The sequence below is a fragment of the Mytilus trossulus genome, chromosome 4 (assembly GCF_036588685.1).
Source record: "Mytilus trossulus isolate FHL-02 chromosome 4, PNRI_Mtr1.1.1.hap1, whole genome shotgun sequence".
NCBI lineage: Eukaryota > Metazoa > Mollusca > Bivalvia > Mytilida > Mytilidae > Mytilus > Mytilus trossulus.
In genome coordinates this window covers 14,861,702-14,878,918 of record NC_086376.1, presented here as the reverse complement: position 1 = coordinate 14,878,918, position 17,217 = coordinate 14,861,702, and the positions used below count along the sequence as shown (strand labels likewise).

The following is a 17,217-nucleotide window of genomic DNA, read 5'->3' as shown; positions in this document are numbered from 1 at the left end:
CATTTTACAGAAATGGCATTTTAACGCTGTTTTCTGAAAATGGTCCACGTCATAATCGCTAATTATTTCCATTTCACTGCTCGTAGCAAATATTTATTTATATTTTCAAAATGTGCATTTACTGCACTTTTTTGTTCGAAAAAAATAAAATATTTGAACGTGAATGTTAAGAATTATGTGATAAACTAAGTGTCCAGTGTTTTTGTTACGCTTACGTTTTTTGAGGGAAAATATCGACGTCGTAAATGTTTTTTGTAATTTGAAGACGTTAGATTTGTGGACTCAGCTTTGTGCACGCCGTCTGTTCGGTTAGTGACAAGGCTCAATGTTTAATACTATACTTTTACATATAATGGTCGACTTTTACAAGCTGTGACCTAGATGGAGAGTTTTCTCAGTGGCATTCACAAGGCATCTTGTTATATCTAACAACGGATAAAGTTTGATTACACCACGTTGTTTCCAATAATTTGGACAAACAAACAGTTGCCTTCTTACAAAATCATACCAAAGGTTGCGTTTCAAAAAATAAAAAAAGAACTATGTTGCATTGCTGCTTGATTTTGTTGCAATTCTGTGTACTTGATTTTCGTTGCTCTTCTTTTATATTTGACGTGTTTCCCTCAGTGTTAGTTTGTTATCCAAATTTGGTTTCTCTTAAACGATTTATGACGTATGAGCACTGTCTACTGCATTTAATAACAACAAGTGAAAAAGTTGAAAAAAGTAAAAGAACAAAAAAACACCAAACTGCAGGGAAAGTCCTGAAAAGCAGGTCAGCACCTTAAGCAAACCATATAACAAATGGAAAACAAATATCATGTTCCTTACTTGCAATCGAATTTGATAACAAATTTCATCTCTCAAATGTATGTTTATCTAGTATATATTTGTTTAGGAGCCAGCTGAAGGACGCCTCCGGGTGCGGGAATTTCTCGCTACATTGAAGACATGTTGGTGACCTTCAGTTGTTGTTTTTTTCTATGTTCGGGTTGTTGTCTCTTTGACTCATTCCCCATTTCCGTTTTCAATTTTATTATATCACTTTTGTTAACTTGCAATATTTGCCATGCGAAATTGAATATTAGTGACTCGTCAAGTCGAATATAATTTCATTTAAATGACAGACATATATGAGGAAAAGAAACCGACCATATGTGAGCATGTCCAAATAAATTCTTGAAATTGGGTAAAGCAGTCAAAATGGTCAACATTGTAATATTATTATAATCTCTTTGAAAACACAAATTTTTTTCTACAAAAAAAGGAAATATCAAACAGACGTTCTTTAAACAAAGAACATAAGCAGAAAAAAGAAACAAATATTCGAAATTGACAATAGAACAACAACGCAACAGTGGAGCGATACAAAAATCATTTTACCAAAACACAGACGAGACAGTTAAATTTTACTTCCAGTTTCGACTCCTGGCACATTGGTAATAAGTTTCTGCTTCCTCACTAGACATTCGCCTGTTTTAACTAAAATACACATTTTTAGTTTGCCGCTTTCATAATGTATCAATGTAGTGTTAAATATCATAATCGCTATGTTACGAAATTTTCCTTTGATCTCACTGACTAATAATATCATTTCTCAGCGGAGTCGAGTGATCTGAAAATGTATCACTTTAAACTAAGGGAGCACGTGCGTTGTCGATATAATTAACAACGTCTTCATAGGTAAAAAAGCGATAACCATATTATCATTAATTTTTATCTCGATTGCTTTTCTCACCTTCGATGTACCGGCTCAAGCGAGAAGATTAATATTGTTGAGATGACCAACGATAATCTATAATTATCCGTACGGTAACCTTGTGTCACATTGACATCTAGGTGTGAATTTAGTATAGTAAAACATTCTCATTACACTTTATGTTTATCATTCTTGTAAACTTGCAATATTAGTCATCCGACATTGAACATTAGTGACTCGTCATTATAAAATTATCAAACCAACATTTCTAACTTAATCGATTGTTGATACATATTAACTATGAAACCATCAGGTCGTTATGGTAAATGAAAGTCAAAATGTATGTCATATCTACAGACAAAATGATAATTAACACAATCATCACCGTAACCATCCGCATAACTCTGACTATAGATCCGTATATTATTAATTCGTATATTTTAACAAATTTGATTCGTTTAGGGATAGTCACATGTTAAACTATATTTTCGAAGGTAGAGAAAAACGGCGGATAGCAAAAAGCATATTGCACAGAGCATATTGCACGGTTATTTTTAGAATATCTAAAACCCGATTTAATTTGTGACGTCATGTAATGAATTTCATGATATCGTTAAATGTTTTGAAAGAAATGATATTTAATTGTGATCGATTATTTGACGAAAAAAAATCTTCAAATACATAAGATGTCAAACAAACAAAAAAAGTATAAAAAAATAACAACTAATATGTTGTTATTGTCATCAGACACTATGATATCTATAAAATTCAAACAAAATCAAATAGATATAGGAAGATGTGGTGTGAGTGCCAATGAGACAACTCTCCATCCAAATAACAATTTAAAAATTAAACCATTATAGGTTAAAGTACGGCCTTCAACACGGAGCCTTGGCTCACACCGAACAACAAGCTATAAAGGGCCCCAAAATTACTAGTGTAAAACCATTCAAACGTGAAAACCAACGGTCTAATGACTATTAATGACTATTTTGATACAAATATGCATAATGGTCTGAAATTAATAATATAACAAATATAGCCTTTCTATGAGGTCAATACAGGATATATCGACCCAAAGAGGTATATCGACCTCGGACTTCGTCAAACCAGTAGCAATATTAAAAGATTTTAAAACAATTCTTCTTAAAGGTCAACACAGCATACAACAATTAAAAACTTATGATCCGAACTACCGCCTAAATAGTTTAATTGATATTATACAAATATAGCCTTTGTATGAGGTCGATACAACGATATATTGCTACTGGTTTGACGATCCCTTTTCTGAACACTTATTTGCAATCTTTTTACAAATTTCTATATTCCGTATTTATCAAAAAAAATGTCAGTTGTTTAATTGCAACTTGTCACAAAGCAGAGTGTACACAGCTCTACAAAATAAGATATTTGCCTTGTCCATCTTTTCTCCGAAACGCAACCGATGCTGAAATCGAATGCAAATAAATATTTCTCGAAACCATTATATAAATTTTAAGCAACGTAAAACTGAATTGTCTGATAGTTCTACTGATTATATGTTAAATCATTTATACAACTATTTAATATACTTTACAATGTATCAGTTGATAGGTAAACCATGGTCTGCATTGCCTATATTTTTCTCTTTATCCTTCAATTTTCAATTTATGTTCAACTTAGTAGTTTTAAAGTCAATTTTGTATCGTTCTCCATTTGGTTTATGTATCCAGTCAGGAAAATGGCAGTTGTCATAAGCTATCTCTGTCTATGTATGTTGGCGTCTGTTTTGTTGCATTTCAGTGTTTCTATTGTTCCGTTGTGTTCCTCTTCTAAATGATGTGTTTCCCGCATTTTTGGGACGGAACTGGATCTGGTTTTACATAACCGATATATGAAATTAGAGGATTGACAGTGCAGGAACATTTTTATCTATTGGCAATTCGTTTATTTTTTCTCTTATCTCACTTCTGATATTTTCTAGATCATAGACAGGTCTTAATATTCTAAAATATTAGGCATTGTCATCATAAATCAGTGTAACGACTTGACATTTTCACATGTTCATGTCAGTCCACGTCAATTTATCAATGAATTATCCATACCACATTCATAAAACCCAACAACTTTGACAAAGTTTTGTAAGGTATAAACTTGTTTTCTTACTGTTCTAAAATATTAAGTATTGCCATCATGAATCATTGCAACGACTTTACATTTTGCCATGTTCATGTCAGTCCACGTCAATTTATCAATGAATTATCAAAAACTGCATTCATATTACCGATGAACTAAAACCAAGTTTTGTAAGCGTAAAATTGTTATTTTATTTTCATTTCATATAATATTGAATTTGTTGATACAAAATTGGCCGGTATGCTTGATACTTAATCGATATCAAAAACAACAATGTCATTAATAGGTCCTTCGACTTCTCTGTTGATAGACCTATTGTATTGGTTCTGATTATTATTTATTTTTTTCCCGCCACATTCTGAAATTTTTGTTTCGCAAGATGTCACTTAGATATTTTTCATATTGTATCGTATAGTTTATACGCTTTTAAATTTCACACGAACCATTTACTTTGTAAGAGTTATCCCCCTATTCACTGTTTATCAAGTGAGTGCATCTCCTTCGTAACAAAATAAGATATTGACAAAATTCTTTTTCTAAATTGTTCGTTACATCCTCATGAATTTTTGGCTAATTTGGATCGAAATTTTATAGGAGTTATCTACCTTAACAAAATAAATTTGTTGGTATGGTTTTTTTTAACTCATAAACCTTTAACCATATAACCCTTGAACCTTTTTACCTGAGGTCCCTGGGTCCTAACCCAGAAAATGAGGTCAAGGTCAAAGGTCAAGGTCAAATTCTAAATTTTGACTTTCCTTTTTTTTTCTTCATTTTCTCAAACACTTTAAAAGATATATTTAAAAAAAACAAGTGCAAAATGTTTGCTAAATTGTAATGAAGATATGTTACATTTGGTCTGAACTAATCAAATGGCATCTTATAGGAGTTAGTGCCCATGAAATGTCTAATTAGAAGGTTAATTGATTATCATTACTTTAACTTATTAACTTTGCATTATAAAGCCTTATGATCTTTAACAAAAGGTTAAGTGACATATTACCTAGAAAAAGGACAACCGGAAGTGACCTTTAGAAAACCCGAAATAGCTTTTTTTCGTACTTTTTAAATATAAAAGTACTTAGAATTTATATAGTCTGTAATTTATATACATTTACTTATCACTTAAGACTAGAAATGACTTTCTGTAAACCGGAAGTGGTCAATCATATCCGGGTTTAAAGGCAAAAGTATATAAAACTATATATTTTTGGAATCAGTTTGGAAGAAGCTATCTTATGAAACCGGAAGTAACATTTCACTGGAAGTAGCACGTTATCTCCTTTAGTTCACTTTAAAGCATATGAAAAACAATTATTTATCGCATCAGTCTAAGAAACTTATAAAAATTTCTTTGATGTGGGAAGACCTTCAATTGTTTTCTGAACAATTGTTTTTTATATTCTGCATGTGCTTGTTTTTGGTTTCTACGAATGTGGTTTCGATGTCAAGCAAGAGAAGAAAACAATAGACAAACAACATGTTTTTACGCAAAGCAAATGCAAGTATCATATTATAAGTAGATAAGCTGCAAAATTTGAATTTGCAAACATGCTTTAAAAAAGACTAATCACAAGATTAAATACAAAGCAGGAAATATTCACATCAAACTGTCATGTTGGTATCGTAATTTGTCTTTATGTTTTTTGTTTTTTTTTAAGGTTAATTCAACTATCAATTAATTAATTAAAAAAATTATAATGATAACACCAATCGATTGTGTGTGTCGTTTTAGTTGTCTCATTGACATTTGACCCATACTCCACTTAATATTCGTTTAGATTGATATGTATCGTCATGTTGAAGTCATAGTAGAAGTATTATGATATTTAAAAAAAAAAGTCGAATGCAATTTTAGGTATAAGGTATAAGGTCGTTAAAAAAAAATTGAATGCCTTTGTAAGATTATTACTTCTTAAATAAGACTAACAATAACAACTTATTTCTATTGCTTAAAACAAGACTACCTTTAACAAAATGTCAAACTTAATGACTATTTAGGATCATCTATTATTACATCAGTAAAATCAATATCATCATTTTGTATTTGGCAGCATGAACGTAACACTGCACTAAAAGTGTTATAAACATCAAATAGATTCGACGTCTTGATATTCATTTGTACCCAAATCCTGTCATTTGCTAACATATGCATGTTGATAGTTTGGGATGCCATATTATTGTTTTTATTAGTGTATAACCACACCAAAATTGCTCCGTTCTTCCTTAGCGTAGTGTGAGGGGTTACATGGCCTGACATCATGCTAATAGACACCGAGTAAATACCGTCCATTGGTACAGTAAAGATACCCGTAGAGGGGTCGTATGCATTTCCAACATTATCAATGACTACGCTGTATTTAATGATACTATCTTGCTGGTAAATTTTATCACCTCTATGTAATGCGACCGTAAATGCAGCTGTTAAAATATTTAAAACTGTATAATTTAAATATGAACATGAGCGCAAAAAAATTATTATGCATGATAAAATAAGCATTACTTAATCCCATGTATAATTAATCCGAGTGTCTGCTGTTTATTATACTTGTTAATTGTCATTGTAAAAACATAAAAGTTCCTGAAAATGTACAGTATGCATTCTGTTCATACATGTCTGTATGTCGTACAGGCTGGCAGACACAGCTCAAACAGGTTTTCAAATAATGTTTGGACAATCTAAACTGATATTTATTTTTTCACATATTAAACGGGCTATACATATTTGTATATAAAAAAATACCAACGTAGATATAAAACATATTTGTTACGTTTGAAGGACGTGCTTTGTAACAGACTGTCGACTTTCAAATGGAACGAATTGTGTCCCTCTTCTTGTCGACTTGTTCCTTCAATATTATAAGGCTTACTTCATACAGGAACTTCTTATTGCAAATGTGGACAAGAAACACACTCTCCGAATGGCTATGCAATTCACATGTTACTGAGAGGCATGCAGCTCTTGAAAGTGCCCAGAAACTTTTTGTCAGAAACGTGTCTTTGAATTGAGAAATTCTAAAATTTGGTTGTGTCTGGGATAATCTCAAATAAAACAATAAATATGTACATTGAAAGGAGAAATAATTAGAGAGGCACTATTGGCACAAATCAAATTTTGTAAAGTTGTTTTACTCTCAAAGGGTTCAATAGAGCTGTTTCGGGGAAAATATAGCGAGAACAAATATTCAAATGAAGAATTGCAAGATAACTTGCTCAACAGTTTAGACACGACGGGTGTCACATGTGGAACAGGATCTGCTTACCCTTCCGGAGCACCTGCGATCACCCCTAGTTTTTGGTGGGGTTCCTGTTGTTTATTCTTTAGTTTTCTATGTTGTGTCATGTGTACTATTGTTTTTCTGTTTGCCTTTTTTGATTTTAGCCATGGCGTTGTCAGTTGTTTTAGATTTATGAGTTTGACTGTCCCTTTGGTATCTTTCGTCCCTCTTTTAGAAGTAATAAATAGATTTTAGAATTTTATGATTTAAATAATAATGAGCAAACTTATTTTTCACATGAATGTACTAATTCATAGAAATCAGAAGATCAGACGTAAACTTGCATATCGCTTTCTACCAATACATTGTATGATTTTAGTTTAATTCAGTGTTCTTTGCATTTACATTTCACAGTTTTCTTTTTACAAAAAAAACCAACTTATTTTAATTTGATGCATTACCTGTCCAATTTACCTACAATTTACAGGCTAGTTACATATAACTTACCTGCTAACCTGTTAATTAACCTTCAAAGCTCAGTGACTTTTCCCCTGAATGGAATTGATGCATATGAACATAGTTTTTTATTAACCCTGATTTTTTCTCTCTCAATCGATTCTTGAATTTTCAACAGCGGTATACTACTGATGCCTTTATTGTCCATCTACTAGCAATTGATTTTATATAACGGTACAGTATTTTAAATAAATATGGGAAATATTGCCGTCATCTTGAGCTACCAAACTTATTATATTAAAACAAAAGCTATGTATCTATTCTCCAAGAGTTTATTTACACATCTTTTAAAAAAGATGATCTTATAAACTACAATACATAATGCAACATATAAATACATGCATTTCCAATTATAAAAAAGCAGAACGAAAGAAGCAGAAAATCTTGTGTCTAATCCATTTGTTTTGAACAATAAAATATGTTTAAACTGAAAAAAGCAGAAGAATAAAAGCAGACCATAAATGCAAAATGGTAAAAAGGTGAAAAGCTTAGTATACAATATAACTATAACTGTGTATAGTATTTGGCTACCACGAACAAACGCATATAAAAAAGAAAATAATGCATGACATGCTATAAATCAAACTTATAATTGACATTACCTTACATTGACCTATAATGGTGTACTTTTTTAAATTGTTTTTTGGATGGATAGTTGTCTCATTGGCACTCACATCACATCTTCCTATATATATAAGCTTGTAAACAAGTAAAGCAGCTACGATAGATCAAATAGTATGTAAGCCATATGAAATGGCATCATTTCTTTTGATTTGGTGTTCTATACTTACTATGATTCTGATGTTAAACGCCTGTAAATAGAAATATATCAATACAAAAATGTGAATGTAAACACATAATGTTTTGTGAAATACATTGTGAATAATATTTATATATATCTTCTTATATTTATAGTTAATTTATATGATTTATAAATTAATAAAGTATAAATGTATTTGTAGCTGCATTTCAGTTATTCTAATAAAGACAATTCCTCCGAGACTTTGTTCGAGTCTCTGATATTATATGTGGCCTCAAAATATTGATAGCTACTTGTCTTTTATGAACAGATTACCTTAGGTGTCTTTGGCAAATCTTTTAGGATGTTTGTACCTCAATGCTCTTCAATTTCATTCTTATGCTTTATTTGGCCTTTTCAACGTTTTGGATTCGAGCGTCATCGATGAGTCATTTGTAGACGAAACGCGCATCTAGCGTTATATGAAATTTTAATCCTGGTATCTATGATTAGTTTATTTAATACTTATTTTGCACACAGTGTATGAAAGTGAAAATCTCCCCTACTCCATTAAAATAAGTAATTCATCAAATAAGGTAAGTATCTCTAAAAAAAGGGGATACAAACAAAGTGCAGTTACAATTGTAACATTTTTTTTTCTGTTTTCGATATGTCTGTTTATCACACCGCCGTTAAATTATCACGTTGTGATTGGTTTAACGCCGTCACGTGGTGACCCCCTACGCGACTGAATGGGTTTGGAAATTTCATACGGGGTTCATGACGCGTTAATGGTGACTTCATCTATTAATGTTGTTGTGTTTCATTGTTTATTTTTCAACAAAACGAAGCAGAAAAAGTCTAGCGTGCGATAAATTCGTTATACGGTTAACTACTGACCCTCTGCGGATCCATAGAGGGTAAATAAAATCCATAGGGGACTTGCCCTACGGCCTCACCCCCTATGGATTATACTTACCCTCTATGGATCCGTAGGGGGGTCAGTAGCAAACCATATAACCTATAATGTATGAGTCTCGAGTTTTCTAATGTTCTATTGGCCTATTATAACAGGTAATTTTAATTAGCATATCTAACATAAAACACAAAATGTGTGTTAATGAGAAATTTTGCAATTAAAATGTTATCAAATGTCAAGTCTTTGGAATTAAAAAAAAAACATTTAGTTGTTAAAGATTACATTAATTGATGTACGTTTTATTTTGTGTTAAGAAAGTACGACAGTGGTAACATTGAAAGATTGGTTTATTGTAATCATTGTCATAAATAGTTATCAAAGGTACCTCGATCATAAGTTAACGCACTAAGCACAGACATTTAGCATGTATAGGTTGATATTAATCGATTTCTTATAAGATCTTCTTCAGATCGAACAATGTTACAGTTGGTCGTAATGTTATTATCCTCAATGCATTGCAGATGTATGATTTCGGAATACTATTTAAATATTTTTTGGCATATTCATTTTGCTATAAGATTATTTTTTTCAGGTCTTAACTGACCACAACGATGGCTGTATTATACGATATATCATGTTCAGTCTTATATATGTCAATCTATTGTATGTTCTGTATACTAAATTATACAGCGACTTGAATGTGACCATCAGACAAACGGATGACACTCATCGCAATGACGAAATAAATGATGGTAGTACAACAGGCAAATTGTGGATTGACTCGTCAATTATCAAAGGATATCTAATTGAACTTTTCAAGGCAATACAAAAAGCTAAAATGCATGTCCGAGGATCAAAAACAAGAGACGCCATTAATAACGCAGTGTCAATTATGAAATATTTGCTAAAGAAAACAAATATAAATGAACAGAAGTTAAAACGAAAGACAAAAACTTCAAAACATATTTGTAACGACATTTATCAATTAGATAAAGGATTTAAAACAGATAAATGTTCATATTCGACATCTTTAGTTAAGTTAGTGACAATAATTATCGTTTTAAAACCAGAGGAACACTCTTTACAATCGTCTATTGAAAGCGTATGTAAAATCAATAAGAATATCAAAATTATAATTGGAAAAATTAACAATGTTAATCCTCGGACACACCTTACAGGATAGCCCGAACGGACGCCTAACGGATAAAAAAAAATAATCCGTTGACAAATTTTTTATCCGTTGGGAGTCCGTTGGTGTTCTAACGGACATGTAACGAATGCCCAACGGACACACAACGGACATTGAACGTACGTGAAACGGATACGTACCGGACAGAGCTGACGTCGAACGTACATCCAACGGACGAGTACCGGATAAACGGACACCTAACGGAAGCGTAACAGATAAAACGGATGAACAAAATAATCTGATAATTAAAGGCAATAAACCATTCAAAAATTAAAGGCAATAAACCATGCGAAATTTCAATTGGCATTTGTCCGTTTTACATCCGGTAGGCATCCGTTTTATCCGTTATCCCTCCGTTAATGTCCGTTTCACATCCGTTTTATCCGTTAGGCGTCCGTTAGGCGTCCGGTAGACGTCCGTTGGTGCATTGGTCTACCGGATCTCAAATAGATGCATAACGGACACGTAACGGATACAAAACGGACAAGTACCATACAAAACGGACGCCGAACGTCCATTCAACGGACATTTTATCCGTTGGACGTCCGTTCAAGTTTTTGAAGATGCTCAAAATTTTCCACCGGACAAAACGGACGTCAACGGATAAAACGGACGCTTCACGGACATGCAACGGATATGGACGGACGCCTAACGGATAAGAACGGACGTCTTATAACGGACATGAACGGATTGAAAAAAAGTTATCCGTTAGGCGTCCGTTCGAGCTATCCGGTAAGGTGTGACCGAGGCTTAAACGTGTCTAGGTTAGAGCGAAACAGCAATTTCATCTTTGTCAATTATACACAAACAGATTCAGAAGGAAAACTTTGTAACTTACTTATACAAAATGTAAAAACAGAGTACACTCTTATTGCGAGAAAAGTGACTTCATTTATCATAGATGCTCGGCTAGAACGATTATTTCGGGAAATAGAATCATTAGACGTTGTTATAGCAGGCGGAGCATCACGTGACCAAAAAGGCATTTAGAAATTAGTTTGTTATCAAAGTTCATATGCAAATTATTCGTTAGTGTATCATAAGGGGTAAGACGAATCATTGCATGAATGTGTGTTCTGTGATTATATAAGTGGTCCATTTATTTTAAAGACAAATCTTTTGAAAAAATATAATTTTGACACTAACATGACCGCTATAACAGTTTTTCATGATTTCTTTTTACGTATTTCACAAAATAAGTTTGAGTCTGTTGTTTGTCCAGACTCAATGTTTTATGTGGAAAAACGAGAGAAGTCAGCAGAAGCGACTAGCTGGTCACTTTTTACCAATAAATGGCATCTTTTCCGTTTGAAAATTGCTGACGAAGTTGACATCAAGGTTGTTTGTAAAGATCAAAAACAAAAATGCCAATTAAATACAGGCTTCATGGCATCGCCTTGCTGTCTACGAGAACTTACTGATATGATCAAATTCATCGTGAAACTTTGTGAGAGGTATAATATTGTTTTTGAGGCAGATGGTGGGACTATACTTGGGCCTGTAAAATTCAATAAAGTCATTCCTTGGGAAACGGATGCAGATTTTAAATTCCTATCAACAATTTTTTTGTCTCTGGAGCAGCTTGGGCCGTTAATCTCAAGAAAAATACAAAGTGAAAATTGTTAGTAAACCATGGCGGTGTTTGCTTATAAATAGCACAAACTGGTTACTTGAAATGTATGAGAAATCTACTCTGACTTCAGGATTACTAGCAACAAATGGAATAAAGCCAACAAAAGTCTTTTTGGATGGCCAATTGATTCAGGTTCCTAGAAATCCGGGTAACTATTTTCGAAATCAATTTGGAAACGAACTGTACGCCCATACTGAACACTGGTGGGTTCAGAAAATAGATGAAACTGAAAAATATTAATCAAAGACATTTACGTCATGTCGAACAATAGGACGTCATGACTGCTTAGATGGATATAACGGAGACGGTTATCTTCAATTTACAATGCATCAGCCATAGTTTATTGAATGACAGATTTTTACTTATTGTAATAGAAATGACAAATATGTTAAGTTGTCATGTAAGAAACTAATGGCACATTCGGGATTTGTTATATATGCTATTTTTAATTTGATCCTATCATTGATAAAATTCAAATCCATATAATTAAAGAAACTTGAAACTTTGCAACTGGAAACCATTTGTTGGAATTGGGACTGGCGCAAAAATTCGTGAAATTCTACAAACGTATATCTGATTCAATATATACTGAAATGATGATGTTATGTTTAAATCATGATTGTCACTTTTATGTCATCATATCCTCATAAAATTGCAATATTCTTCAGTGAGTTAAGGCAGTTTTAATTTTAATTTTAATTACGATTAAAATTTTATACAGCAAAAAATATAAAACTTTACGACAAAAGAGATGATTTCAGCTTCCCAATTGTGAAGTTTCCATTTTTATGAAGAAACAATTCAACATCGCCTGCATACGGCGTATACATTTTTCCAATTGATACGATATTCCCTCGCATGGATTTACTATCATGCTTTTTTTGATAGAGTGTTGCTGCTCACATTGAAGGTATTCAACAAAGAGTTACAAATGGTGAAATTGAAATCATCCCTTGGTAAAGTTTACATTTCAACTCCATCAGGCAAAGTTGACTTTAGATGAATTTTCCTATTAATTTAGGTATTTTTTACATATAGCTCTTCAACAATTTTCGGTACTTATCTATCTTCGGATTTCAAATGTTTGGCTTTCAGCGTTCCTGATGAAGGTAAATCCAGAAAAGACTTCGGACGCAATAAATCATTAAACGTGTTATTTTCTATTTCTTACGAACGGCATCACCGTTTATGGAATAACCCTTTCACAGATGATATCGGATATGATTCGTATGTCGTAACTACAATCCACTTCCCTGTTCACCATGAATTTACCTACAGAATTACCGGGTTTTTAATATTATGAGCATTACGACGGGTGCCATATGTGAAGCAAGATCTGCTTACCCTTCCAGAGTACATAAAATCACCTCCAGTATTGTTGGGGTTCGCGTTGCTTAGTATGTAGTATTATATGTTGTGTCGTTTGTACTATTATTTGTCTCTGTCTTTTTATTGTTTAGCTATTGCATTGTCCGTTTTTTTGTTCGATCAATTAGTTTTGGTGTTCCCTGGTATAGTTTGCCTCTCGTTAATGTCTTTTATTTTTTGCATAAACCCAAAAATAATCAAACTGGTTCTGAAAATCAGACGACACTTCATGAGATGCATGACCAGTACTGCAGTTCGGTTTCCAATGTCATTTTGATATCATAATCTGGAACTGGTGTATATTGAATACACAAATACAAATGACAATCAGATCAACAACAAACTTATGTATATGATGAATGATTAAGATGAATACGCAATGTTCACTCATATACTCCAATTTTTGAAATTTTTACCTATTGCGTCTATTTGTTTTGTTCACGCGACGTTGTCAATGTGATGGAAATTGATGCAACTGTTTTACAAGGGAGGGGTTTAGATAGAAATAAAACAAGGTTTAGTCCACTATTCTCAACATAAAAAAATGACTGTATCAAGTCAGGAATATGACAGTTGCTATCCATTCGTTTGATGTGTTAACGCTTTTGATTTTTTTCCTCAAAGTTTTTCCCTTTTTAATATGTACAATGCAAAGAACATTCGACGCTGAACTTGATTGTCGACTGGGGATAAGAAAAAAGTATTTCAAAGAGACGTTCCTAGCTATTAAAGATGTCTATCGAACATACACATGAGGATTATAAAAATACAATATAAATTCTAACATGACATCCTTCAAACGCTTTGAGTACACACCCGTGGTAAATATAAATGTATTTCAAGGGCTGTTCCGATCGTACTCCCACGTCATATGTTTTTTTATGAATGTGCTTCTCGACGTCACAGAAAGATGACGTGAAAAATATAAGCATTTTACAGTAAAATACACGCTTCTGACACCAAAAATCATCAAAGCAAGGAAACGTTAACAAGCAATGCTGAAATGTGGTATTAGCCATTTTTGAAAACTCATCAGACATACATGTGAATTATCATTTGAATTCATCCAAAACGAAAAATTTTAAGCATGTCACTAATTCAGTTAGCTCCTCATTTTTACGCCAATTTAATAGTGCGTTTATTTATTGGGATGGAAAATACTTGATTCACCATATAGCGCTTCGATCCAAACGAATGGCCGTATTTGTCATATTAGAATCGAAATAATTCATGGGGCTCAGAGTAAAATATTGACAATAAAGGGCCGACCCGTGGTAAAATCACGAAATATTCAGGCCCTCATAGATAATGTCTTAAACAATCTCACCGTGCAGAGAGTTAATTACCTTAGAAAACGTATGCTGAGCTAGCGCCATAAAACAAATATCTTAAATGAACATATGTATGTATTCCTATTTGTTTTCAATATATCTCAGGGTCTGTGAATACTCTTTCATTGGTACTTTATGTCTTATTTGCTTTTAGGTTGGTCTTTATAATAATTATTTATAAATATATAAAATTAGTAACAAACTAAAACTGAGGGAAACACATTAAATATGAGAGGAGAACAACAATACAACATATTAAATTTTGATTTATTTTGTCCCAAAAGTAGTACAAAACATTGTAAAAATTTCATTGAGAAAGCGCAGGAGGATTTTTAAAAATTTTCATTTATGTTCCAAAGGAAATGCACTACGAAATAATTGTTGTTTCGGACCAAGATACATAAGTAAAAGTAATATTAATAAATAAAAGAATGATGGTATAAAAGTGATATTTATAAATAAAAAAGAGTGCATCTTACGCAGATTTCTACAATAAGAATTAACCTTCAAACACTTACAGAACGGTTTGTATATGTACAGGCCAACAAAGCAACCAGCACTGTAATAGTTGTATGTTGTAAATACGTATAGTACACGGTCATTGTTATGATTTCAATTTTAATTTAAGTCCGTGCGCTAGACAGTAAGTTGCATAGTGAAAAGTAAATTCACAAAAATCGGAAAGTCCCTAATCACATGGCAAAATCAAAGGACAAAACACATCAAAATCGAAAGGGCAACAACTGTCATGCATACAACAGATCATACCCCATCACTCTGTCATGCCTTTTCGAAACAATTATGGCCAATACTTTGTATTGGTTAGCTAAATTAGACAAACAAACAAAAACCAGTATACCATCGTTTCATCTCGGCCTCTCTGAAGGGGATACCCAACACTTTTGCTTAATTAGACGTGACTTGTTCAGTTTTTTAAAGATTTTACCAAATTTTTACTTGGACCTGTTTACAAAAATATGAAAATGTTGAGAAATTTTACCCGCACAATTTACAGAAATAATTGTGATGGTTATCTGCCAGTTTGATAAATACTAATTTTCATCGTTGAAAATGGTCGATTTCTCCGGACAAATAGAAAGTAATTATCACGCTCGGCTGATTTTATCCCCTTCAGAGTTCTTATTATTCTGCGTTTTTACAAAAACGTAGGTCTTTCCATTAAAACAATGTATTTTGATATAAAAAATTGTGAAACTAAGTTTAAAATGTCATTTCAATCGTCAAATGATAGCTTCTAGTACGCTGATTCCAAAAATATATGGTTTTCATACATTTTTTTTAAAATAAGGGATATAATTTGTTACTTCCGGTTTTAAAAATGTTACTTACGATTATATTTGAATATTTACTTGACACTGATTCCAAAAATATCTGGTTCTATTTGCCTTATATAAAGTACAAAAAATAGCTACTTCCGGTTTACACAAAGTCGCTTCCGGTTGATTTTTTCAAGGTTAAATGGTTTGATACCTTTTCCAAAAGTTTCATAGCTTTATCATGTAAACATATGCAATAAAAGCAAAGGTCAAAATCTAGAACGTCAAATTAAGCTATGACCTTGAGATCATTTTCAAGGTCATGAACTAATTATATATATATATATATATATATATATCTATATATATATATATATCTAACATTGTTGGGTTGATGTTTAGACGAGTTGTATATATATATATATATATATATCTAAACCATGAAACCCCGTGGCTACCCATTCATACTATAAACGTTTGAATGGAACGCCGTAACTGCCTTATGTTAATGATCAGCATTATATGCAGTGCTCACAACATTATATACAGTGATCACAAGATTATATGAAGTGCTCACAACATTATATGAAGTGCTCACAACATTATACGCAATGGTCCAACAGTTATATGCAGTGGGCACAACATTATATGAAGTGCTCACGAAATTATATGAAGTGCTCACAACATTATATGAAGTGCTCACAACATTATACGTTTTTTGTTGATGAAGGTGATGATCGGTGATAGTGATGATGATGTTTGATGTATGATGAGATTGATGTATGATGAAATGATTCGGTAAACTTCGGGTTTTTTTAGCGGAAATTACCGAGTACAGTCATAATTGATAGTGCCCGGCAAACAAATTGAAACAGTTGTTGAAGTCATGTTATCAAGGCAGTTCGATTGAAAACTATATCAGAAAAAAAATAACGCCTACTATTGTCTGCAATTGGACAGATATAATTTTATTAATTGATTGGAAGTTCATTCCAAGGTAAATATGAAACTAAGAGGTGAATAAATGAACTAGCTATGTTCATCGTAAGAAATACGCATGGCATAATGTAAGTTAAATAATGAAAATTTTAGTTAATGAAACATCGAAGGAAAATTTATATGATATATGCCTCAAGCTCATTTTCTACTGACGAACTTTAGAAAGGTGTCACTTTATAGTCAGTACTCTGTTTTAAAAAGCTTAATTACATTT

General features: G+C 32.5%; 1 pseudogene; it reads left to right on the top strand.

The window, feature by feature from the left end:
* Positions 1-1,999: 1,999 nt before the first annotated feature.
* Positions 2,000-12,221, top strand: LOC134716447 (uncharacterized; annotated as a pseudogene).
* The last annotated feature ends 4,996 nt before the right edge of the window (positions 12,222-17,217 follow it).